The sequence below is a fragment of the Thamnophis sirtalis genome, unplaced genomic scaffold, assembly GCF_051295495.1.
Source record: "Thamnophis sirtalis isolate CommonGarterSnake01/CBP01778 unplaced genomic scaffold, rThaSir2_p1.2 scaffold_3, whole genome shotgun sequence".
Lineage (NCBI taxonomy): Eukaryota > Metazoa > Chordata > Lepidosauria > Squamata > Natricidae > Thamnophis > Thamnophis sirtalis.
Genome location: NW_028261383.1, coordinates 53834405 through 53849725, shown reverse-complemented (window position 1 = coordinate 53849725; position 15321 = coordinate 53834405).

Here is a 15321-nt window from a genome sequence, read left to right as displayed (position 1 = left end):
TGCTTCTTGTTGTGCCTTCAGGTGCTTTTGAGAATAGTTTGACTCCCTCTTCTTTGTGGCAACCCCTGAGATATCGGAACACTGCTATCATGTCACCTCTAGTCCTTCTTTTCATCAGACTGAACATATCCAGTTCCTGCAACCATTCTTCATTTGTTTTAGCCTCCAGTTCCCTAATTATCTTTGTTGCTCTTCTCTGCACTTTTTCTAGAATCACAACATCTTTTTTACATTGTGGCAACCAAAACTATTAGCCAACAGAAAACATGTTAATGGTAAAGGCATTTGTTATGACTAAGATGAATATAACAGGAGTTTACTAGAGCATAAAGTTTTTAAGTTTGGAAAAATACATATTTCTCTTCTTCTGCATTACCTTTAAAATTAGTGAAAATATTCCATCCCCAGTAATATTCTGTGATTTTAGCAATTATTGTTAAGCATAAAGTATTATAGAGTACTTTTAATACATATTATTTTGCATTCTGTGTGTACAGCAGAGAGCTGACCTATCAGCTTATTTTTAAAATACATTTGGACTTTCAATAATATAACTATGATTATCTTTTAGAATTTTTTTAAATGACATTTAACAATAATATTCTGGTGCTGGAAAGTATCTGCTTGATTTGATTCCTTACCTGCCAGTAATAGATATTTCTGGCTTTTAATAAAAGTCAGTGAACCAATTTGGTGCATTTATCCTGGCAGGCACCATGAGTCAACACCTACTCATAGGGGAGGGGAAGGGAGGGAAGGAAAGGGAAAGGGAGGGGAGGAAAGGCATTTATCATTCAACATTAACATACATAATTAAAATGTATTTCAATCAATTGAATCAGCTGGAGAAGGGGAAAGAAATCATCATAAAATTAAAGGATAAATCAGATATATCAATTGATAAGAGATGTAGTATTTTGCATCATTCTAAGACAAAAGGTATATTTTGGCTGATGCAGATCAAAATTAATATTGTCCAGACATATTTAAGCTGTACAAGATGAATAATAGGTGTAATGGTGGGGAAATTTACACCTGCATGTTAAAAAGAGTGTAGGTGTTTCTCAACAGGAAACCAAACCAATGAGGCTACATCCACTTATGTGTACATTTTAATCTTATCTGGGAAAAAATCCTCACTTTCCATTCCATTGTAAATCCCCAAAAAAGCAAAATTTGGGGACTACACTTAGTCGACTTACAATAGTTCATTTAGTGACTGTTCAAAGTTACAACATCACTGAAAAAAGTGACTTACATTCATTTTTCATATGACCATTGCAGTATCCCCATGGTCATATGATCCAAATTCAGATACTTGGCAACTGATCCATATTTATGATGGTTGCAGTGTCCTGAGTCATATTATCATCTTTTGCAACTTTCTAACAAGCAAAGTCAATGGGGAAGCCAGATTAACTTAACAACCATGCTACTAACTTAACAACTGCAGTGATTCACTTAATAGTCATGGCAAGAAAGGTCGTAAAATGGGGAAAAGCTCACTTAACAAGTGTCTCACTTAGCTAACATAAATTTTGGGTTCAATTGTGGTCATAAGTTGAGCTTAATAAGTATCTTTGGGACTTTGAGTTCACAATGAGAGTATTCTCAAAAATGCAGACCACGGGCAGCTTTACCTATTCATAAAGTAGTTGCTATGCTAAGAATAGCCAGATTTAAAATTCTCAAATATCAGAAAACACCATGCTGAAGCTTCTCCCCATCTTTTTTCTAGTTCCTTGGACCTCGTTTGCTCAGCTCAGCTTTGTTATTTGTATGGACAGACGATGATACCTCTGAACAAAGTACTGTGGTGCTGGCATTCATGATTCCAGAGAATACTTTATTTCTTCTGAGAAATGACAATACTTCTTCAGAGACATATTCAAAATAAGTATCCATGGGGAATGAAACACTGATGAGTGTTAAGGATGATAAAAAATTCTATGAGCTATGGCAACCTGGAAGAGATAGTAGAACTTCCAGCTCATAACCAGTCATAAGGACAACATTTTATATATAAAATGAACAAAGTTAATGAGCATGGATTCTATGCCACAAGATTCTGTTATTTCATCTGCAGCAGAGAAATAGCTCTGAAAATTATGACTACTGGTATTAATTTTCAAGGAAATCCAAGCAAATGAGCCATTATCTCAATTCCATAGTCAGAAGTCACTCATCCTATCTCCCTCTTGTGCCTAATATTCCATAATATTACAAAGATGACAATTTAATGCTTTAGAAATGTAGACTAATTATAAACAATCTCATTCCTTGGCTCCAAGTCCTAATGGTTTGGAAAGCTCTTTATTGCTTTATAGAAGAAAATATTCATTTTGCATGAATAAAACAATGTCACAAAAGAAAAGTCGTTATGATGATTAGCCCAAAATTATCTTTTTCTCCCTCCCAACCCTTTCTCTCTCCAAATAGACACACACAGACACACACACACACACACACACACAGACACACACGGTTCCACAGTAATGGTGATTTATAAAGTAGGGAAGTAACTTTACTTTATAAAATTTATAAAGCAGAGTTACAGCAAACCCCCACTGCCCACCATGAAAGCTGGAACGCCCACTAGTGGGCGGTAGGGACCAAGTTGACTACCACTGTTTTAACCAATGACTCTTTCATGATTAAGACAAATGCTTATAGTTTCCATTTGGGTTTGAGTTATGCACATATGGCTTCTTCCTATTTTTTTTCCAAAGTGATACATTTCTCTGGCTTGCATCCATGCCAACAAGAAGAGGTCAATATGCCTCATAGAATAAGTAAGAATAAATTTGTAATCCATTTTATTTAACTGCTTGGTTATTTAGTCTAGTTGTCACAAAAAGACTAAAAGTAGTTTATAAATGCAAACATGAAAGTTGCTGTGTTAGATATAGTCCACCACGCTATATTTAAATTCCAGACTAATGTAAGACAGTCACTAGCTGACAAAGCTGCTGTTCTTCTTTCTTGATAATCCAATGAACTGCCAGTCCAATAATATTGTATATCCAAGGACATTGCCAAGTGTTTTTTAAGAGGAGGGTAGGTATTTTGTAAGATCAATCTTTATTCACATCAGTGATGGGATTCAAAATGTTTCACTACTGTAAAAATTCTATGGGTTCTGTGGGTATGGCTTTGTGGGCATGGCAGGGGAAGGACACTACAAAATCCCCATTCCCTCCCTAGCCCACTAGCCTGCTTTCCAGCTCCATTCTCCTGTTCAGGACAACAAAAGAAGATAAGCTGGGAGGCAGCAGGAGTGGGACCAGACTATTTGCCAGTACTCCGAACTTCTCAAAATTTCCGTTACTGGTTCTTCAGAACCTGTCAGAACTTGCTGAATACCACCTCTGATTCACATTCCTCATAAAAGTCAATTCTTTAAATTACATTCAGACCAATAGATGACAATTCCAAATCTTGTGTTTTGATCAGAGGTGGGTTCCTACAAGTTCGCACCTATTCGGTAGAACCAGTTCATCAAATCTACCGAAGTGGTTAGAAGAGGTTCCACCAGTGGACCTGGAAAGCAGGCCACACCTACAGAAGAGGTTCCAAATTTTTTGAAACCCACCACTTGTCCTTGGATATGATTATTCTACACTATCATGCTCATATTTATAAAACTCAGTGCCTCTGTGAAAGGTAAGGATGACTACTGCATTTGTGGTGCAATCAGAACATTGCCTGTGTTGAAGTTGTTTTAATGCAAACCAAAGATGCCTTTTAAAAAACAAGTTTACATCATATTCTTATGCATGCCAGTGCTGTGTGTGAGGTAATTTAAGGTGGTTCTGACAAGTGTCGTCGGCATCTTCATATCCGGTCACATGGGTGGCAAGCCACTCCCATCTGGTCACATGGGCGTCAAGCCACTCCCACAAAGGAGGCCACACCCACAGTGTAGGTTCCAACAATTTTTGAAACCCACCACTGGTTTTGATTTACCTTGACTGTGTTTTCAGTTTGATATAGATTGTTAGCTCAGTAGCATCACCAATTGACTACATACATAGGTATGTGAGAGCAGTTAGTCAAACAACTTTGTAGAATGTTTTACAGTACAGTACTTACAACTTACAACATTCAATTCTTTTTCTGTCTCATCCATTGTATATGTAGGGAGTTGAAGCTGTTTATTTTTATTTTTTTAAACTTCAATCTGCACAGATGATTGATGGGTAGTTGGAGTTGTGCAGTTGTTATGGTCTCTCTAGTGGCTGTGTTGAAGCTGCTGTATTAGGAAACAAATGTACAACATCTAAGCATAAAAGCTCGGTTGGGTTATATCAGTTCAAAAAGAGGCACGATAGTAGCCACTTTAAATGGGTTTCAAAATAGATGATTGATGTTAAATCTGCCCATATAAGTTTTTTTTTAGAACAAGTTTGCTGTTAGTTTTTCAAATTTATTTTATTCTTGTTTGTTTAAAGAAAGCCAGAGCTTTGGAATTCAATGTTTGGCTATACTATACTTTGCTCACCTAAAATAATGCAGAGAAAATAAAACTAAAATGCATAACCTTGTAAATGCTTATAAAATATTTATTTGAGGAGCATGTTACACATCTGCAAATATGCCTAAAAGCTGTGTCTCATAAATATTCAATTCTTGCAAATGAAGGTTGTTTTATCAGGAAAAAAATGGGACAGAAACTTCTTATAGTTTGGTAGCATGGAATATCCTTTATTTTCAGTCTCTAAAGGTTGCATATTCATTTTGCTGCAATGCTTGAGATGACCTTTTTTTCATACCTAATTCAACAGGGTGGAAGAGACACACCCATATCTTCTTCTTCTGCACTTCTCATGTTTACATTTGGAAAGTCTGACTATTTCCCTGGTGACAAGAAAGATTTTAGGCAGTTTTACTTTTCCATTATATTCCTTTCTGATATTACATTCTGTCTCTAAGAGACCCAAAACTGCTTTTCAAATTACAATTACTGAATCAGGCATCAACAATAACAAAGAAATCAAAGAGAACTAGAACTCTTGAAGCAATTCCACATCCTGACTGTTTAACTTTTTATCATCTGTTTGGTATTTTCTATCAGGAAATGAAAAGATTGTTCCTTCTTTCATATCCTCCAGAGATTGTTAGCTCTTTATATGCATGAATTAATGTATGGCACATTTGCCAACTACAGCATTTCAGCCCATCTATTATACAACATGTTTTACATGGGCAATAGCTCATAAGAGACATCAAACTGCCAAAAAGAGGGCAGAATAAATGAAGAAACACTTCATTTTGAAAGACCCATTATTGGTAAATCTGCACAACATCTCATTTCTTGATGAATGCAGACTCTGGGTTTTTTTGGTGGGGGGGAGCTATTTTGTATTCACATGATAAAACACTACAAGGGACTACATGGATCATTTGAAGGGACATTTAGGAAGTGATCAAATGTCCATAAGAAATCATTGCGGAAAGTATCGATCATGTCCTTGGTGTGCCCCCCCCCCCAATACTTCTGCTGGATATTTATTGAGTGAAGTGGCCTTCTAAAAACAGAAGTCCTCGAAGCGACATAGACAGAGGTGGTATTCAGCAGGTTCTGACCTGTTCTGGAAAACCAGTAGCGGAAATTTTGAGTAGTTTGGAGAACCGGTAAATTCCACCTCTGACTCGCCCCACTCCCATTTATTCTCTGCCTTCCACATCCCTGCTGGTTGGGAGGAAATGGGGATTTTGCAGTAACCTTCCCCTGGAGTGGAGTGGGAATGAAGATTTTACAGTATCCTTCCTCTGCCACGCCCACCAAGCCACTTCTACAGAACCAGTAGTAAAAAAAATTGAATCCCAACACTGGATATAACACTTCACTCCGAGAACGTACTATTTGCTCAAATTTGAAAACACATTCCCCCAAATGTTACAAGAAAAGAGCCTTTATAATCTGATTCCAAAGTGGAATCTTATGCTCCAGTGGCTGATAAGTTTTTAATTTCCTTAAAGTGAGTTCAACTTTCAAAAAGATCCACTCAGCATGCTTGGCTAAAGCATGCCTGTGCTTCTGTGTTGCGATTAATAAAAATGTTTTTGAATATAGAACATTTTGTCTCTAACATTGGAGGGCACATTCGACCCTGTTCATTTTTGTAAAGGCCTGTTTCGTAGGAATTGATTAGGTGTCCTTTCGTAAGTCAAAATCAGAAACAATTCGTATATTGATATGTTGGGCAGAACTGAACATAAATGGTCAGTAGGAAGTGAATTTGGATGATTGTTTATAAAGACAAACTATTTTAAGCTACAGACTTCATGTTTCCTAGTCATCAGTAGTTTCTAACAAATTAACAAAATTGGTGGGATTTTCATGTCCTTATCCATTACTTCTTTCATTATCTTAGCTACACTATGAAAACTTTTGCTTACTCTTGAATTATTTTTTACAAAGATAGTGAAGACAATATCACAGTATTCATTCTGTAGTGCCAAGACTGCAGTTACTGAATGGTTGAGAGAGGAATCATCCAAAGAATCCATGCATTGCTCCTTCCTTCTCAAACCCATATTTATCCTTTGCACCTTCTTTCTCTCTAAATTTCCAGTGTTATTGGCTATTATATCCTAAACAATCAGGCATTTACAGGTCCTTAAGCATCTCTGTTGTGGGGATTGAGGTGGTGTGGTTGTCACTTGGAGTGCTGAACTAGATTGTCCTTGGCCTTACCCAACAAAATTTTCACATGTTATCATACTGCATAGTAAAATTGTTGCCCATTCTAGTAGGACAATTGGTTTGTGACTTTTGGGCTTTCACTTCTAAGTCTGCAAGAGGAGTGGTCAAGAGGCGAATCTCAAATATGACAATATTATTGACTTTACTTCCATTCATGTAACAAAGAAGTCCCAGTGGGTGGGCAGCATGTCAATATCACCTCCAGCTTGGTGAATCATTAAAGGTTTTTTCCCTGCTTATGTGCATTTTTCCCATCCGTGGTCATAGTAGTAAGACTTGAAAATGAGCTGGTCCATGCATTGCAAATATTGTGAGATATTTGTTCTAACATTGCTTGATTTGTTCTGAGAGCCAGTTTGGTCTAGTTATTAAGACACCAAACTAGAAACCAGGAGACTGAGAATTCTAATCCTACCTTAGGCACGAAAGCCTAAGTCACCCACTTTCTCAGCCAAACTCACCTCTCTCTGTTGTTATTATTATAGGGAAAAAAGGTGGAGGAATGAACAATAGATATATTGTCAGCCTTGAGTTTTTTATAAAAATAATAAAGGCAGGATAAAACTAAAGTAAGTAAATAAATAAATAAACATAATGTGAGTATGATATTATTCTTTTCTTAAGAGCTTGTTTGTACAGAAATGTTATCATTGTATAATTATTTTAAAAATATTGCTTCAAGAAATTTACCCATGTGAATGGAGTGCCAAATATTTAGAACATGTATTATAAATCATTGGGTTTCCCGTGGAGTACTGTCATATTGATAACTTTAATGTTCTGTGGTCTCTGATCTAAAATCAGTAAAGAGGAGATTGTTTTGTCCAAACATATATATTGAACAATTCTTCAAGGATGTGCCTGGTGCTTCTCTGGAGAAATTTGCTACCAAATAACAAATATATGACATGCAAATGCTTTATTTGGAAACTAAAGTTTAACTGTTCATTAGCCATACATTCTACAGTCTTACTGTGAGGGTTCTTATTTCAAAATATAACTGGATGCTTTCATAATGCTTCTGAATTATTTCTGATTTAACTTTCCACAATTGACTTTCAAGTCCACAATTAGATGGTGATCATATTTAGTTGATACTGGCTGAATAATGTGCAGGAATAATGCTAATTTTTTCAATAGCATCAAATATAATAAATATACTAAACCCAAACCTGGTAGAATTAAGGAGCTGTTATAATGAAATCTCACAGGTTTAAAAAGTTTTAAACACTTTCTTACATGTTAATATGTATCTACTACAGCTCTTTTGTTGTACCTTTCTTAAGAGAAAAAAGAATATTATAAACAAATTTACATCTAAGATAGTTACATCTAAGCCAAGGGACAAAACATTTTACAAAAGACAAAAAATGTACCCAATTGGCCCCAATTTGCCCTGCTCCCTCTGTGGCACAGGTGTCAAACTCAAGGTCCAGGGCCAGATCTGGCCCATGGGGTAGTTAGACCTGGTCCATGGGGCCAACCTGGAAACAGCGAAGGACCAGCTATCAGCAAAAACGGGTTCCTAGCTCCGTTTTCAGCTACCACGGCCTCCTGCAACTCTCTCCCAAGCTCCATTTTCATTTGCAGGGGGTTGCAGGAGGCTGTGGCAGCCGAAAATGGAGCTTGGGAGCCTGTTTGTGCTAGCAAACTCACTTAACAATTGTCTCACTTAGCAACAGAAATTTTGCACTCAATTGTGGTTGTAAGTTGAGGACTAGCTACATTTCCAAAAAGAAAAACAGGTGAGCTATTTATTGCAAAGATTTATTGAAATATTTGTCCTGTTAAACATTTAGTTCTCAGCTTTATTTAACAAACACAAGTTGCAAATATATACGATTTTTTTGTAAGATGACAAAGAATGATACATAAAAAACCCACTGTTTTCTTCCTCGATCCACTCATTTTATTGCATCAAAAATAGTAGAATAAAAATATGACACAGGATCTGGTGGTTGGTTGTTGATTTCTTCTAAATAATTCAATAATTGCATTTATCTGATTAATTTACAAATCAGTTAAAACAATATGCAATCAAAAACATGCATACAATAATGAAGATTTGGCAAGCACCCAATGGTTTTCTTGCACATTAAAACACAGATTAGCGCCTTAATAGAAAGTCAACTGTAACAATTAATTATCTGACACTCATATCAAGACAATTTGGATTTCCCCTACTGTGCCAACTGTTTTGTTATTATCATCTCTGCACTTCTTTTTAGAAAAATAGATGTAAACAAGTGTATAAAAATACTTTTAAGTAATAGCAGAATTGAATGGTGAGATGACTTCGCCACTTTGGTTTTCAGTTCATTAATTGTTGTATTATCTCACTGTATTGCAGTGAAAATGGTATTACATTAAAATCTAGCGAAAGACAAAGATCAACCACAGCCACAACAATAATGAAGGCAGCACATAAACAAGGAATTAAAATGGCACCAGAACAACAACATGACATTCTTAAAAAAGAAAAATAGTAGAGTAGCACTTTTGAATATTTCCAATTTCTTTTTACACAGTGAGAATGAATAAAATATATAAAGTTAAAGGATATAGGGTCTCCTGCTTGAGCAGGAAGTTGGACTAGAAGACCTCCATGATACGTTCCAACCCTGTTATTCTGTTAAGAATTCATCAGCTGATAGTAGCACTATAAAGAAATACTGGCATGTACAATTGGATGAACATGAATTCCACAGGAACAATTTGCATTCCATTTCTCACGAACTGTGATAATATTTTTCAGTGGTGGTGTCATCAGTAGCCAACTGTTAAATGGCCATCTTTCATAAGGCTTGTATAGACCAACATTCTTATTGAGTATCAGAAAAGATGCTCCTGGAGGTAACCTCTACAGCAACTGCCCATTGTGATAAGCTATTATCACTCCAAGCAAAGTATCACTATATCCTAGCTGTGAAATATTCTCAGGTTTTGAATAAATTGTCTGATATATCCTGCAGAATAAAAAGAGCTAAAACTCTTTCATCTTGATTCAAACCTAAGGAAAAAGATCTTTCTTATTCTGTTATGGTTTCGATGTGGTTTTCAGCTCTGTTGGAGATAGTCTATAGAAAGAAAATGGTCCAAAATGTATCAAGAGATCAGTCTGGCAGTTAAAATAAATAACAATCATAACTAAGAAAAATGCAGCAACTTTGTTTTTTTTCCCAAATGAATGCACCAGCAGTCCTCATTTTAATAAAATAAAGGTTATTGCCATATGTAGAAAAAATTGATTTTATGTATGTATTATTTCCCTTTATCTTGAACTTCCTAGCACAATCAATTTTATTGAATGAGTATGAGTTTTAGCATGACATGAAAGGTGAAAGAAGGAAAGCATATTGGAAATGGAAATTTTGTTCATGTTATTTATGAATTTATAGAGCCCATCATGTTTTTGTTTGTAAGCTAACAGAAGAAATCTACAAGGAGTCCTCAACACAATTAGGACTTTGCTAAGCAAGGTAGATGTTAAGTGATTTGCACTCAGCTTTATAACCTTTTTTGGCCATGGTTGTTAAGTGAATTTTTGCAGTTCTTAAGTGAATCATTTAGTTGTTAAGCAAATGTTCCCCCACTGACTGCTTATTGGAAACCAGCTGGGAAGATTGCAAATGGTGATCATATGTCCTTCGGATTCCACAGCCATTGTAAATACATGCGAATACAAGCAAAGTGAGTGGGGAGAAGCTGGATTCACTCAATGACTGCAATTCATTTAACAACTGAAGTAATTCACTTCTGGCAAAAATGTTGTAAAATCAAGTGTGACTCACTTAACAATCACCTTGCTTAGCAATGGAAATTTTTGTGTCAATTGTAGTCATAAGTCAAAGACTAACAAAGACACACACACATACACACAAAGAGAGGGGGGGGAGAGAGAGTCCTTCATCTTTCTTTATGTGACATTATTATCTTTATTGTTTATTTATCAATCTCTTTCCAGCTCAGTAATAGTAATCTTCAGGTGGAATCCCAGCCATTTATAACTTTGTTTTTTAAAAAAACCAATCCTGAATCATAGCTATCTCTGTGGAATAGTCCATGATCAGGCTGCTATTAAGTCTTCTGTGATCTTTTTCCTATGTAGATGTTCATAGATACGTGAGACCCAATTAGAAACATTCATTGTTAATATCTATGGATATTCTCAGTCATCCAGGTCATGGTTGCCCAAAGGTAGTTTTTCAAGAGGCAACTGGACTTTCTGGTTTTTCTTTGAAGAAGTTTCGCTTCTCATCCAAGAGCTGAAGGAGCTTCTTAGATGAGAAGTGAAACATCTTGAAAGAAAAACAAAAAAAAAGTTCCAGTTGCTTCTTGAAAAAGCACTTTTGGGATTCATTGTTAGTATTTTTGCTTTGAGATGTTTGTTTTGCCACTATACACATTATTTTGCATTTCCTTTGTCATTCTCTTGTGTAGTCATAATATCAAAGAGAAATCCTCTTCCAATACTTCAGTCTACATGGGATTAGGTTTCATAAATTTTCTGCTATACATATATACTGTGCATATCCTGCAGAGTTTAATTAGTCAGATTTGTGTCCTTACTACATTTATCTCTTCTGCATCTTTTTTCAAACCAATTTAAATAATATGACAATTATTAGCTTAGAATAGAAATAATTGAATGCAAACTAACCGAAAGAGTTATGCACATTTCTATATCTTGCTTACACCTTCATAGAAATCAAGCAAAGCTGTAGGCGAATACATCTTTGAACTTCAATTAAGATTTCATATTGTTAAGAGGCTGGTCTGCTTAGCTTGTCAGCTTGGTTATCTGGAGGAAGGCATGCAAATTATGACTAATGGCTAAAATTCACTTCTTTGTCTCCGCTAACACTCTATGTGGAGTCATGCAGCAGCTGTTGTTGCTGTATAGAGTCTCTACACTTGACTCCGAGAGCCTAATAAACTGAGCAATTGCCTTTACCCACTGCAATTGTGTATTTAAATAGAAGCTATCACATCTGAGAGATGTTAAAATATAAATGGAAATGGATTAGTATATTTAGAATTACATGTCACTGCTATATTCTTCCTCTATGAGCAATAAAATAAAAATTTAGGTCAGGTTTCATAAAGTTACCATTCTTTGCTAGCAAATCTCAAAATATATTTGCTAATCAAAATATTGATCACAATAAATAATAAGGGAAATAATGGATGACAGGTTACTATGAAGAGATGGGTTAGATGTAGGTGACTGTAAGCCACGGACAGATTTTTTTTTCCCTGGCTTGGCTCAAAATATAATTAAATGGAGAATTTTAGGTCCTAAAATTGACTTCTGAAATGGAATTTAGGGACATCTAGGGTCTGAAGTGGGAGAACTTTGCTAGGATCCCTGAACAGAATACTATTACTACATTCCAACATCCAAGTTACATAGTTTTAGAATTAATTTTATGTCTATTATTTGCACTTGGATTTGATTCTTTAAGCGTTTGATGATTTGTGGGTAGATTATGGAAATAAGGAAGTTATGGTGTAACTTTAGAGAGAGGGGATAAAGTTCAAATGCATTTATAACTGCTCTAAAGGAGAACAAAAGTCATTTATTTATATTTTGTCTTTCTCTTTGTTTTCTGTTTTTCTCCTTTCTCTTTCATTTCTTCATTCTTTTTTCACCACCGTGCTTTAACTTTCCTTTATTTTCTTTTTCCTTTTAATGTTTGATTCTGTAAAAACTTCTTTTAATAAAAAATTAATCATAAAAAAGACCTTGATAGGAACATGTACTGCCATTTACACACAAACATAAAATAAATAAAAGATTTGCATACAACTTTGCAAGGGATAAGTAATTGGCATATATGCCAGCTCTAATAATTCAAAAAGTGCAATTCCTTTGAGTTAAGCTCAGCCTTACATTAGAAACTTCCATACACTTTTAGTAAATAGTTTGTCTCCACACCACAAAAACATTGTAAATTGTGGTTTCAGATGGATGTACATTACTTTTGTCTTTTCTAGGATTTTTTAAAACTTTAAACTAGTCTTGCCCACATTGCTGAAACTATTTATCTGCCATATATGCTCTAGTCTTCTTTGTAAGATGTCAAGCAAACCATCCTTGTCTGAGGATTTATGCAACTGGAATAAACTGTTCATACTCTCTTACAACTCCCTTCTTCAGTAAAGGTAAATATATCAATCTTTTCAATCTTTTGGCCATACAGAAGTCTTGTTCCATATTTGTTGACATAAAGCAGTTAGTCTCTTCTCATATGGTTAAACAGCTGAGTGAAATTTCATACACAGAACTTTTTTATTTGATGCATGGTTCATTGCTTTGTTTTATAGTGGATTGGATTCTTGAATTGATCTTATCTCTGCAAATGTTTCTGTTACTCCATAATCCTATTTGTAAATGGACTTCTGTCTCCATTACATCTTTCCCACTCTTCTGGAATTGCCCCACCTTATTTTCTTGTGATTTCTGTAATATTCTTAAAACATTTTCTTTTATTATTTTCCTCTGCTTATAAGAGGAAATTTGTTATTATGTGCGTATTCTTTTTACTTTGTTTCTCTTGCTTTCATAACTGCAAAGTTTGAAAGTAACTTGGATTTCCGCCCCCAAAAAAGTATTGTTTTCTGCTTCAATTGTTAAAGTGCTTCTTACCTGTACCCCAAAACTCCTCAGATTCTCTTTAAATTTGTTCCTTACATTGATCTTACATTTTTTCTGACCCATATAATGTTGTGTAGTGGACTATAGTAGGCAAGAACCAGACCAGCATTGTGCAACATAATTTATTGACTCAAAAATGAAATTGAGGAACTGCGGGTAAATGCCTGTGATTTATACTCTAGACCCACAGGGCCTTAACCAATCATAGAACTAAAAAAAGCCTGCCCAAATATAAATGTTCTAATTTTCCCTCCAAAACAGTTGGGGTCATCTAAAGGTTAGTTTCACTTTAGCATAGTTAACAGTTAGGGTCATCTAAAGGTTAGTTTCACTTTAGCATAGTTAACAGTTAGGGTCATCTAAAGGTTGGTTTCACTTTAGCACAGTTAACACAACTACATACATTCAATACATAACATATAGTATCTTAAATCTTTTAATTTTGATCTGTATAATTGAAAACATAATTCATAGTCTTAATATCTCAACTCTGGTCTGTATATGTGAACTATTCTTGTTCATCTAAATTTATTTATTTCTAAAATACATAGTATGCTTCAATTCCATTTTTATGACATCAAAGTATCCTTATACTTTGATACTTAGTATGCTTATAATATGTTCCATGTTTCAACTGTTCTTTGTCAACCAAAGAACTCTTCTTTAAGTATAGTTCCAAAAAAGATTACATTTCAGTTTGGTTGTATCATCATTTCCAATTTTACTTATGAAGATCTAATATTCTGAGGAATTAGAGAAGTGCTTTCTGAGCAGGAGTTCTCATTATCCAACGCTGAATGTTTTAGTGTCTACGCAACTTTCTTCACAACTATAAATAAGTGATTTATTATAATTGTCTTCTATATATGATTTCAGAGTTCCTAGGAAGGTGGCTTGCTCTCATTTATGGCTGTGAACTGTTCTTATACGGCTGAAGATTACCTTGACCTTTTGCTTCACTTCATTTTTCTCCATGAATTTTACAAAAAAGAGTGATACTACCAAGGCATCACATTATTTTCAGGGTCACTGGAACTATTAAGATTTCCAGCCACAACAAGGTGGTAATTCTCTGCCAGGGTTCTAGTCATAAAGATACAAGTAAAGGTTCCCCTCACACATATGTGCTAGTCGTTCCCGACTCTAGGGGGTGGTGTTCATCTCCATTTCAAGCTGAAAAGCCAGAGCTGTTCAAAGACGTCTCTGTGGTCATGTGCCTGGCATGACTAAATGCTGAAGGTGCATGGAACACTGTTATTTTCCCACCAAAGATGGTTCCTATTTTTCTACTTGCATTTTTTATGTACTTTCGAACTGCTATGTTGGCAGAAGCTGGGACAAGTAACGAGAGCTCATACTAGTTGTAGATATACTGGCAGACAAATTTCCTATGAGAATTGGCAGCATAAATATATGATAAACTAATAAATTAACAAATAATAAGCCAATTAAATAAACACAATTATCATTAGAAGTGTCCAGCTAGTACTCTAACTCACTGATCAATCCTGAGATGCTGATACAAAGGCTGTAGACCGATCATTTTAAAGCTAAACTCATGGGTCCTGGCTAGGATCAAAATTTGCTAGTCAAGTAGGCATATGCATATATTTGCAATTCCATGGAAGCAACTTTTTTTCAGTAGTACACAATGGATAAAGACAACTGGGCACTTGCTATCTTTCTCAAAATCAAATTCATTTTGCAACCAACTTTATGCCAATCCCAAATTCAAAACAAAAACTAACTTTTTACCATCAAATATGGCTAGAGCCCTAGGCTTCAGATTATAAAAATAGGAATTTTTCAAATACAGAATAAACATTACAAGAAGAAAAAAGAATTAAAAGAATTTTCTGCATGAAAATGCTTCAAATGAGATTTGACATAATATTAAAAACACCGAACAAAATGACACAGCAGCATGAGTTAAATATGGAAAGTCTTTCTCAGT